We start from the raw sequence: 12,372 nt of genomic DNA on the forward strand, positions 1-12,372 counted from the left end.
ATGCATTATTTTTCTTAGAATTATTAATAACTACATTTTAGACAAACAGTTTAAGACACAGAGTTTAAATAAAGTTTTGCTTCAAAAATATTTCTTTGAAAAAACTCAAGTTGTCATTTTTGAAGTGGATCAAAAATGAGGGTAAACTTCAATGCATCCACAAGAGTAAGTCGTATGTGAACAGTAAGTAACAGGTACTCATGGCACAAGTCAAATGGAAACCTGATGATTACAATGGTAATAGTTGTAAAGACCCCAAATGTCTAAATTAATGTAAGGTATCTTCCTTCTGGTTTCTGGACTTGTAGTGATCATGCAGGGTCCTGGCCAAAAGTCCACATGCTTTAGGATGTGTAACCTGGAAATTCAAAAGGCACTGAGAGAGATAGTACTGGAGGGCATAAGGCACTTGTCTTGTACACAGCCAATCCAGTTGAATCTCTGTCACGGCATACACTCTCCCGAATGTTCTAAGGGGTCACTCCAGAGTGCAGAGCCAGGAAGAACCCAAGATCACTGTCAGTTGTTGGTCCAAACTCTACACCACCCTACGCCCCGCCCAACAAAATTTATTGGAATATAGGAAATCTCTTTGCCATCTCTGGGCCTCAGGATTCTTCTTGTCCACTGAATGTTTTCCTTTCTCTTAGACTTCTTAATTTGAAAAAGCTTCCATTCTAGGAAACAGCATAGGACTCAGTAGGAGGCAATCTACAGGAATTTCTAGGGTAAGGAGAACTGTCTGTAAGCAAGAAATCCAGGTACAGACATGATCACCTGGCTCTTCTACAGTTCTGTGTTCACTTTGGGAGCACGATACGAAATGCACAAAGTGCCAAAAAGTTCCAGGCTTTGAATCACCCCAAATTGTTGGAATTTTGGAAACTCAGTTGACTGTTGGTACTAGAAGCATCTCGATGGCTTAAATTTTAAGTTCATATTGTTCCTCTCAGTGTTGAAGGAGATTATTAGTCTCACAGATTTTTTTCATCACCCTCTTGTTCCTTACAGAAAATTTTCAAAATCCATCTGTATTGGGAACTGCCCATACTCTGCAGCTTTCCCTTCCCGTGGTGAACAATGCTGCTTCCCTAACAGGAAGTGTCTGCAACTACTCCAGAGTATCTGCTCCAGCTGGTAGTTCTGCTTGGCTCCTGCCCTCAGCCTCTGGCACCTCTTTCCAACCACTGATGGGTAGTGCCTATCTTTACCAACATTTCAGCACAACAATGCTGTCTGGAGTGTTTCACCAGAGTCATATATCCACCTCAGCTGCTTCCTACCTGAGTGTTTTGGAATGGGATATTGCAGGAAGTGCTGAAGAGAAATCTTCCATGGGAGACTTTTCTGTGACTATTCTTGACCAAGACACCGCTGTCTCTTCCATATCTATGGCAGCTCGCTATGAGAAAATCCTAGATACCAACAACACGGTGTCTGTGTACCCATCACTTTCTGCCAGTCTTGTGGAAAGAACACCATTTCTGGTTCCACATCAGAGTCAAAGCCTGTCACTTCCCTACCAGGAAGGAAGCCAGGTGTATTACTATCATCCAGGCAATCTGGGAACTCTCCTTTCCGGTCTGCTGTTCTATGACTCCATTTCATACACAGGGCTAAATGGCTCTGCCCCCAATCTTACAGCAACTCATCGTGAGAGATGGTTATGGGTCTCAAGGAGGTTCAGCCCGCAAATAACCAAATACCAGACTCCTACTCTGGAATGACTTCTCTCTGTCTGCTCAACCTATCACAGAATTGAGTTATCAAGGTGAGGAAAACGGAGAGAAGAGAAAGAAAATTCAAAAATTGGGGTCAAATAAGAGGAAAACTGATCGTAGAGAGGTGGTATTCATATACACTGAGATTTTTAAATTAAAAAAAATCTCAGTTCATGTTTACTCCCCTCACTCATTTTACAGCATGTTATTTTCACACTCAATATAAGAGCTCCTAATGGAGATTGGAAGTTATGATAGTATAATGGACATCTAAGTTTCTTATAATGAAATGTCAGGAGCAGAGAAAAGAATGCCACATTTTTTCCCTTGTTATTTCATTTTTTTAATTTTTATTAGTTAAACGTCATGAGGGACAGTTGTAGACTTACAAATTATTGTGATTCGATTTCATTTATACAATCATGGAGTACCTATCCCTCCACCAGTGCCCATTCTCCAGCACCACGGTCCCAGTGTTCCTCCTACCACCCATACCCCCCATCCCACTCAGCCTCTGTGGCAGGAAATGCTACATTTTTCACTGTTCTATGTCAGCAGGCCTCAAGAATTACCACACTAAAAGTAAAATACATTTCTTAAACTAGTGTTTTGTTATTTTCTTAAGAAGTTTCAGAACTCTAATTGTAATGGTACCACTTTAACTTTCCCTTCCATAAATGAACAGCAAGGTTCTGAATACACTTGTGGTTCAGAGATTCTGACTCAAATCATGAAACCTAGAATCTGTACCTCAGCACAAATATCACGCTGAATTAGTGCTTCATTCATACTCTTATTCTATGATATTAACGGCCTTTTATTTGTTCATGAAAGTGAATAAATTGACAGTACAATACATTACAAAGCTAAGCTCTATATGGCACTTATTAGTTTGTAAAAGTAAAGTAAAGGCCCTCCCGTTGATCATCAATTTGCTCGAGCGGGCCCAGTAACGTCTCCATTGGAGACTTTGTTTTTACTGTGTCTGGCATATCGAATACTCTCGGCAGCTTGCTGGGCTCTCCGAGAGGCGCAGAGGAATCAAACTCGGGTTGGCCATGTTGGCCGCGTGCAAGGCAAATGCCTTACCCGCTGTGCTATCGCTCCAGCTGTATTAGTTTGAAAATCTATAATTACTTAAAAAAAAAAACTTTTGTTTGGAGGACGTTGAATCTGTGTCATAGACCGAAGTGCTCAGGGATTACTCCTGGATCTGTGCTGGGGATCACTGCTGAAGATGCTTAGGAGATCATAGGTGATGCGAAAGATCAAAGTGAGGTCAGGTGTGCGCAGGGCCATTGCCTTAACAAATGTACTATCACTCTTCCCAAGTCTCTTATTTTTCAAGTTAGTTTACACAGAAATTCTTAAAATACAAAGAAAACTAAAAAACAAGAGCACTACATGACAAACAGTAAGAACTACAACATTTACCTCCAATCTTCAAGCACAGGACTTGTCCATTATCCGTAGAATACCCAGTAACAATCCACTGCCTATTGCTGGTAGGTGCACAGTTGTTGCACCACTAGTTTTGTGGACCGAATATCTCATTTCGCAGACACTGATTTCTTCCTTGGTTCCTTTTTAGTGATGAATTTCCTGGGGATAGAGACTTCCCTGTTATCACAACTTTCAGGTAAGACATTTGGTCTGACACAAATTTCCGAATTGCCCCCATGTTGCAGTAGCAGGATTCAAAGACCTGTGAGTAATCCACCACCAGAGTTTCGGGAAGTTCCCATAATATCTCCAGCCAAAGTAACCTGGCGCTGACCTCAACTCCAACTCAGGAACAAAAAGTTAAGAATTTTGATCAGATTAAAACTGGGCTTTCAAAACCTCTCGAGACCTACCAGATCCCCGTAGACCTAGAACAATGCAAAGATCTGCAGGTAATGAACACCACTGACACCATCACTCTGAAGCAGGTGCAAGAAAATTCAAGTGGCACCAAGGGGGCCTCCGATGCAGAAAGGAAGAACAAAAAGGAGGCTTCTGAAACTCTTGAGGGAGAAGCCAAGGCCAAAATCCAGCCAAAAGTCCTAAAATGCTTGCTAGGGGGAGGGGGGACTGTTCGTAATGCTGCAGTCAGTGATAGGTGTCCTGTGACCACGGCCAAAACTAACAGCAAACCTCAAAAAGCTGCCTCCAGCAGGATCAGCAAGAAAAAGAGGCATGAGCAGCAGAAGACAAAAAACACCCGAGAAAAGTCTAAGAAAGCTAATTAGTGTAAGCAGCCAGGGAACAAGGTCAAGGCAGAAGAAAAGTCCACCATTGGCAAGATGAAATGCAAGAAAAGTCAACCTGAGTTTTTCCAAGAGGCCGTTAAAAAGCCCCGCCGCTACCTAGGCATACACATGCTGGATTCGGTCCAAGTGTTTCATGCTCTGGGGAAGAAGAGTGATCCAAAACCTGGAATCTCTTCCTCCCAGGTCCTGAGTAGCTCAAAGAAGCCTAAAGATGTCAAGCCATCCTCAGCTGTCAAGTCATAGCTAGGTGCTACAGGGGATGGAAAAGGCCTTGAGAAAACTCAGGTCAAAGCACAGAAACCAAGTAGCCGTGCTGAAAAACGCTCATCTCCATCCAAGTCTGAGCTGCCACCTCCTGGGAGGTCAAATTGGTACCTTTGCCGTTTCTTACCATGAAGAGTCCCCAAGCTAGACCTGTTCCTCAGAGACGACAATCTGTGGCCTCACATCGTCCTGCTGCAGCTTACCCTGCCAAGCCCGAATCTATCAATGCAGCTCAGCCAACTACTGCCAATTCTTCCTGGTCAAACACTCCATTTTTGTCGATTCTCCCAAACTTGCTCAGTCCATTTCAACCACCCATTTCGACCAGGTTTGCAGAACCCTACTATCGGGCCTATTCGTCACCTCACAGCTTCTAGACCTGATCCCTACAATAGCAGCTGGCATTTCCCTCCAGCTGGAACCTCCTCCTGTCTTTGTGGACAAGCGGCAGTTGCCAACCAAATGTCAGAGTCAGTTTCTCCTCCAAGACTTCCGTTTCCAACCGATTCCATGGAGAAAGCCCAATGTTCCCGAGCCAGTCATGTCAAAGCCCATTACCAAAGAGCAGAGACCAGAGCGTGAGGCTATGAAAAGGAAGGCTCAGAAGGAGCGTGAGAACGCTGCCAAACACACATCTTTGGGTGAAAGTTCAGAACTTTATTGAGAGGGAAAAAGAGATGGACATCTCTTTCTACTATGGCTACGTAATGGGAGTAGCTGGAACGGTAGGTTCCACTTGAGGTACCAGATGGTTTTCCTAGGCAAACACTGACATGCCATACTCATTTTATTTATTCTAATATATTTTTTCAAATTAAAGAGATGCATCATAGTTAATTGGTTGTTAATAAAAGTTATGAATGTTTAGATGCTGTCAACTGTGGTTGTTTTTGGGAGTGGCTGGGGGTTGAAGGATGGGATGGGAAAGAATGGGAAGTTAGAGATAGGAAAAAGGATGAATAGACAAGACTCTACGAAATACAAACTTGGTCCAGGGTTATAAAGCCCATCAGATGAGAAATTGCATGGGTATGATGAAGAGTGGGGTAGGGTCAGAGGAACATTATAGCCTACAGGGCATTTGCTCTGCAAACAAGAAGGACTCAGTTCATTTCTTGCAGTCTTTTATGGTCCCCAGAGACCCACCAGATCTGAAACTTGAGCACAGATCCAGAGATAAGATCATAGCACAATCAAGTATTCCCCATACCTGGTGTCCTCCACAAAAAAATTGGGAGAAATGGCACGATCTGCAGTGTTTTGTTAAAAGAATAATTTTGGAATAGGCTGAGGAAGGCAGATGAGTCTAAGATGACCAGAAGAAAAGTAAAAATTCTTCCATGGAGGCTGTGTTTACGCCTCCTGGCCACTTTTGGAAAATAACCAAATTTGAGACACATCACTAAAAGGTTTTGGTGGTCTATCCATAAATGATGGCTGGGGGATTCGAACTCATACACTGGGGAATAAACCTACCTGATGAGTGATCAATGCCCTCAGAGTCATTCAAGGATGACTCTTAACAGGGACAAAACCAAGAGAACAATTGAAGCATGAAGCCTGAAGATCAGCTCCTGGGAGATGCAAAGATAAGTACCAATGTCCTCGGCGCCTCTCTTCAGCACCCGTAGCTGCAACATTTCACTTATTCCCAGCAATATTCAGAGTTGCTGTTACGGTGACACTTCACTAGCGTGTTTTCAAAATGCGGTCCATTGCCTCTGTTAGTCTTTGGATTTGTAAACTCCCCAAGGTAGCCAAGCCAGTTATCAGGAAATTTCTGGTGCGGGAGCTCAAATTATATTAGCTTGAGGGACTGGTCCTTGGTCTTCCATCGTGCCTGGTTCCTGTAACCTGCTCTAAACATCGCTGTTAACTGCAGCTCACACAAGAACCAACGTTATAAATGGCTTTGGGGCTGCGTTGCCAGAGGTACTGGACTAAGACATGCGCACTAGGTCACCACTTCCAAAGCAGTAGGTACCGGTTATCCTTCAGCCGGGAAGGTGTTGGTGGAAAGAGATGGCCCTAGGAGTCTCAATCGGGTGATGGATGAATGGAAAGGAAACTGGGACGGGTAGAGAACTGGACAGCTGGTGATGATCATGGGATAGTTGGTGGATGTTTTTCAAATACGTTAAATATTATTTGTAAATAATATTCAAAACAAAAATACGAAAATAAGATAGGTTCCAAAGAACAGGTTACATATAAGACCGAGAGAGCTGAAAGGGCTCACATTCATTCTGGAGCTTTCAAACATACCATTTACTAAATATGTTACTTTCACATCACTTAGCTGTGGAGAGGAATAGTGAGAAACAGAATGCCACCAGAAAAGCAAACTGGATGACCACCTTCAAAAAAAGCCAGGTGGAAGGTGTTCACATGGATCCCAAGTGCAAATATATGTTAACAGGAACATATTTTTAACTAACTCTGTTTGGTACCAGTAAACACTTTGTTGAAAATGGGGGGAAATGAACGCAGTTTCTGACTGACCTGAGAAGAACCAGTTAATAGATATTCCCAGGAAAGGGTAGTTGACTGGCTGGGAACAAAAAAACGTGAAAAGTGTTTTGCTACCTTTAATGTATGGCTAGAGGAAAATGATCCCAGTCAACTCTCAAAACTAACAAGCTTCAACTCCCTTGAAAGAAAGTTGTATTAACTGAGGAAAAATTGCTGGGAGAAAAGTCTGAAATGATGAGAAAAGAGACAATAAGGGTAAAAGGAAGGGCTTGAAATTTGGCGAAAACAAAGCTTGAAACAAGAAGATCTAGTGGGAACATGATCTACTGGGAATGGGATCTGAGGAGGAAAATAGCAATATCAGGGATGTGAACAAGGAAAACCAAGTTAATGAAGACTTAGTTAGCTGACTACTCTATGGGCAACATGGTTCCAAGAATACCAGAATTTACCAAGGAATTTACTTTAATTTTCTTTTTTTATATGGAAAATTACAACATGTATTTTTGCCTTCTTAAAACACAATTTGGAGTGTTCATTTCTTTCTCAATATTCTGTTCATTTGTGTAAGCATCTTAAACAACTGTTGGATAACAGAATTATATGATCAGACTTATTTTTTACTTTAATGTTTAGTTGAGATTACTGAAAACTCGGTCTAAATTGAAGTTTGTCTTGATTGGTACAAGTAGAGAAAGGAGGACTAGGGATGGAATTAGAGATTATAGGGTACCACATTTAGTTCCTAATAAAACAAGTAAAGCACAGTGTCCCAAAGAGACTATTGAAAAAGATATTCATCTCTATTTAACCTGTATATTCAGTATTTTCTATATTAAATTAAAAATGAAAGAATGTTCCTATATTTGGTCTTTTAAAGACATTCCAGGTTGGTTAAGGAAACAAACACTGCCTATGAAATCATAACAACGTAACTATAAAAATCTGATTACTACTTAAATTTCCAAGAATGTCAGTGCTAAGAATTATTTGTCTGGATTTCCTTAGAGTACATGATCACTTAATCACTTAACTTCTCGTTAGTCGTCAATTTGCTCGAGCGGGTGCCAGTAATGTCTCCATTTGTCCCTGTCACGGGCTAGTGTAGCGCAATGGCATCTGTTCGCTCCGGGAACATGAAGGGCCTCAAATCGATCATACGTGATCTTGACGAAGAAGTCTGACCATCTAGTAGGTGGGTGGCCATGCGGTCTTTTGACATTCCGTGGCGTCCAGTGGGTAACAGCTCTAATCCAGCGGTCGTCTTTAAATCTCATTCCGTGACCAGCCCATCTGATTTTCGACACCTTGGCAAAAGAGACAGCGTCCTTGATTCATGATCGTCGACAGATGTCATAACTCCAGATTCTTTCTCTCATTTGAGTGAAACGTGATATTCCAAGCATAGCTCTTTCTATTCTTCTTTGGAAACCTGAATAGAGTTCTCATCCTGTTTGCGTAAGGCCCAGGTTTCTGAGGCATATTTTAATGCAGGAAGTACAGTGGAATCAAAGAGATGTGCCTAGAGCCGGAGGTTCGTCGTCCTCTTAGCTATTTCTTCGACATTCTTGAAGGCATTCCAAGCTACTCTCTTCCTCCTGCACAGCTCGTATGCCAGGTCATTTGTCATGTTGACCTCTCGACCTAGGTACACATAGCTGTTGCATTCGGAGATGGTTGTTCCACTGAGAGTGAATGGGGCGTCAGGAACGAGGCTGTTTCTCATAAACATTGTCTTGGTAAGTTTCAGCTGTAGTCCTACATTTCCACACACACGGTCAACGTCGGCCAGCATATGTGCCGCTTGGCTGATGTTTGGTGTTATTAAAACAATGTCATCAGCAAAGCGGAGGTGGTGTAGTTGCCGACCATCTATCTTCACTCCCATTCCTTCCCATTCCAGTCATCGCATGATGTTCTCGAGGGTGGCACTGAAGATTTTCGGTGAAATGGTATCACCCTGCCGCACCCCTCTCTTGACGTCAACGATCACTTCTTTGTAGAATGATGAGATCCTGGTAGTGAAGCTGCAATACAGCTCACAGAGGATCCTGATGTATTGGGCTTGAATGCCCTGATTGGCTAGGGCTTCAATGACCGCTTCCGTCTCAACAGTATCAAAGGCCTTTTTAAATCAATGAATGTTAAACCGAGCGGCATCTTGAACTCCCGAGAAACATCAATGAGTTTGGTTATCGTGTGGATATGGTCGATGGTGCTGAATCCTTTGCGGAACATGGCTTGCTCGCATGGTTGTCCTTCATCTAGTGTTCTGCCAATCCTATTTAGGATGACTCGAGTGAACAACTTGTAGATGACAGACAATAGGCAGTTCGGGCGATAGTTGCCAATGTCATGGATGTCTCCCTTCGTGAACAGTAGTACGGTCCTGCTGGTTTTCCATTGGGACGGAACCTTGTATTCAGGCAGGTAGCGAGTGAAGAGCCGAGCCAGTGTATTGATGAGTACTGACTGCAGGTTCTTCAGGTGTTCAGGTCTGACCTTATCTGGCCCGGGTGCTGTTTGTTCCTTTACCAACGAAATGGCGTGTCGGATTTCGGAAGGGAGAACTTTGGGAATGACATGTACATCCTGTGGAATTTGGTATGTCGGCAAGTGGACATGGCTGTTGAAGAGATTTGAGTAGAAGTCATGGTAATTTTCTCCATTGCCGTTCTGGAGGATGTGATGGATCCATCAGGACGTCGGAGGGCAGTCATCTTGGTCTTGTAGTTGGCGAAGGACAGGCAGCGTTACGAATACTTTTCCTGGCTTTTGCCGCATCTACCAGTACTTCTGCTCTTCTCTCTTTGAGGTCTTCCTTGATCGCATCTCTGCACTGCTTTGCGAGCTCGGATGTTAGCTTGCGGTTGCCTGAGGCATGCGCCAAACCACACTGGCGAATTAGCTCAAGAATTTTCGAAGATAGGGGATTTTTTGTGGCTATCTCTCTCTTGGAGTTCCTCACACATTCATAGAGCTGCTGAACCAGTCGATCATATTCCTCGTCAATATTGTCAACAATGGCATCTTCCCATGTTGCCGCAATAGTACCAAAGAGTTCCCAGTTTGTGGTCATTCTGGCATTTCTCTTTTTGAACTTTGCAGCCCTTTCTCCCTGCTCTGTGAAGTAGAATTTTGCACGAAGGAGGCGGTGGTCCGATCCCGTTCGAAATATTGGGACAACAGAGACAGCTGTCAGGCAAAACCGTCAATTGAATATGATGTGGTCTATTTCGTTGTGGAATCTTCCACCGGGAGACTCCCATGTCCATCGTTTAGATTCTACCTTCTGGAACTGTGTTACCATGAATGGTTTTGGTCGACATGATGAACTCAGATAGTCTCTCACACTGTTCGTTCCATTCTAGGCCATGGGTCCCGATGTGAAGTTCTTCAGCTGATCTTCTCGGTCCTATCTTGGCATTAAAATCACCCACAATGATCTTGTAGAAGGTGTGGTCTTCTTTATAGAACTTCTCTAGTTCCATGTAGAACTTCTCGATTTCTCTTTCATCATAATGAGATGTTGGTGCTAGACAAAGAAGATAGAAACTGCAGGCAGTGAGCCACATCTATTCAAATGTAAACTTCCGATTCGGGTTGTTATTCATTCCAATGAATCAATGCTCTTGGCCAAGTTTGTGTTGACAAGGACACTGATACTTCCAACACCTCTTTTATCGCAAGTTCCCAGGAACAATTCTCCAGTGTCGAAAACGGCATCGTGAGATTCTTGTCTTCTTGTCTCGGTCAGACCAATGATGTCGTACTTGATCATTCGCGCTTGTACCATCAGGTCCTCGATGGATGCATCTGATGCTAGCGTACATGCATTGAAAGTACAGACGATCATTTTTGTCTTCCTTCGTTGTGGCAGCCTAGGTCGGCCTTGAGATTTTGTCGGCCTCTCCTTTCTCATCCTTCTCAGTGCTGCCATGTCGCTGAAGCCTTTGGGATTAGGTGAATGTACATGATACAGGGTTAGTGTACATGATAGTCATATGAATACACCTGTGTGAATATATCGCTGGTATCTAGAGAATAGATATATAGAAATTAGATCACATAGCTGAGTGTGATCTTAACTTTTCTACACACTCCCATGCCCCACACACCCAAAGACTTATACTAATCCTTATAGATCCATGACTTTTCTTCCTCCCCTCTCCCAGAGTCTTTTAAAATTTCTTTTCAAGTACTAATGTAATGCGCTTTAGAAAATATTGAGTTAAACTTAATTGTTGTCATGTAGCTTTTAGATAGAGAACCAAGAAAATCTTATTAAAAGAGTATTTTTGTATTCTTTGAAAATGGTAATAAGAACATTATCCTTGAGTCCCGAAATAGACATTATATAAAGAATGTTGTGAGGAATTCCCTGTACAAATCAATACTCGAAGAAATAAATGACTTCTCTGAATGAGGATGAACTGGGACATTTCAAAGTATCAATCAGTGAATCAAAGATGAATCATACCATCCTATAGATAAAAATGATCTTGATGTAATCTAGTCAACACCATTACCTTTTTTTCTTATACCAGCTGATAGCACTTTTAATTTTTTAATTTTTATTTATTTATTTTTATTAATGAAACACCATGAGGTGCAGTTGTAGACTTACATACCTTTGTACTTGATTTTCAGATATACAAGAATCAAGTACACATCTTTCCACCAGTGAACATTCTCCACCACCAAGAAACCCAATGACCCTCCCACCCCCCATCTCCCCCATTTTGCCCCAACTCAGGGCATTCCCTTTGCTTTTTCTTTGTTTTAGGGTGTTGCGGTTTGCAATGGAGGTCAATACCATTACATTTTCAAAGAAGAAAATAGGCCCCTATATGTTCAAGACACTAGTACTGTCCTGCGGTTCTTTCCAGTATGTACATTGCTCCAAGCCAGCCCTTTGAAAATATGCTGGGAAGTACAACTGGATGTTCCTTTCCTCACACTGACCTGGAAGACTCTTGCTGATTCTCAGCCACATCAACTATTTCATTTGTTGCCTGATATCACCTACTGTCCTTAATTTTTTAAAAAAAAATATTTGATTTGTTTCGGGAATATAAAGAAAAAAATTAAATGGACTAATAAAACAAAAGTAAAATCAAACCTTTACACTCTGACATCAAAATCGTCCTAATAGGAGGGGAAGTAAATGACTGAAATGCGTAGTGGAGTGTTGTTAGTAGGTTGTGGACAATAGCTGGATATTTGACAGTGCATGGAGTATGAATACACAGTTGCAGAGATCAGGAACTCTGTACTTGAAGCGAATACAGTTTGTAAACTAGTCATCACAATTATATGTCTATATGAAATTTCTCTACATATGCTTTGTGCCTTCCATGCATGTATGTGTTATGCATTCCTTTATCATGAGCTCAGAAATGCATCTGAGGACACTCGGAAAATTAGTTGCGCCCCAAGTATGGGGAGAGAAGTAGTAAATAATTGGAGGAGAAAGAAATATGAGTTGGAGCTTAAGAGCCATGTAAGAGGAATATATAGATATGTATGTGTGTGTAAATACACATATATATGTATAAATATATATATGGGCTGGAGCCATAGCACAGTGGGTAAGACGTTTGCCTTGCAAGCGACCAACCTGGGTTTGGTTGCTCTCCTCCTCTCAGAGAGCCCGGCAAGCT

This window comes from Sorex fumeus, unplaced genomic scaffold (genome assembly GCF_029834395.1).
Source record: "Sorex fumeus unplaced genomic scaffold, SorFum_2.1 ptg000146l, whole genome shotgun sequence".
NCBI classification, from domain to species: Eukaryota; Metazoa; Chordata; class Mammalia; order Eulipotyphla; family Soricidae; genus Sorex; species Sorex fumeus.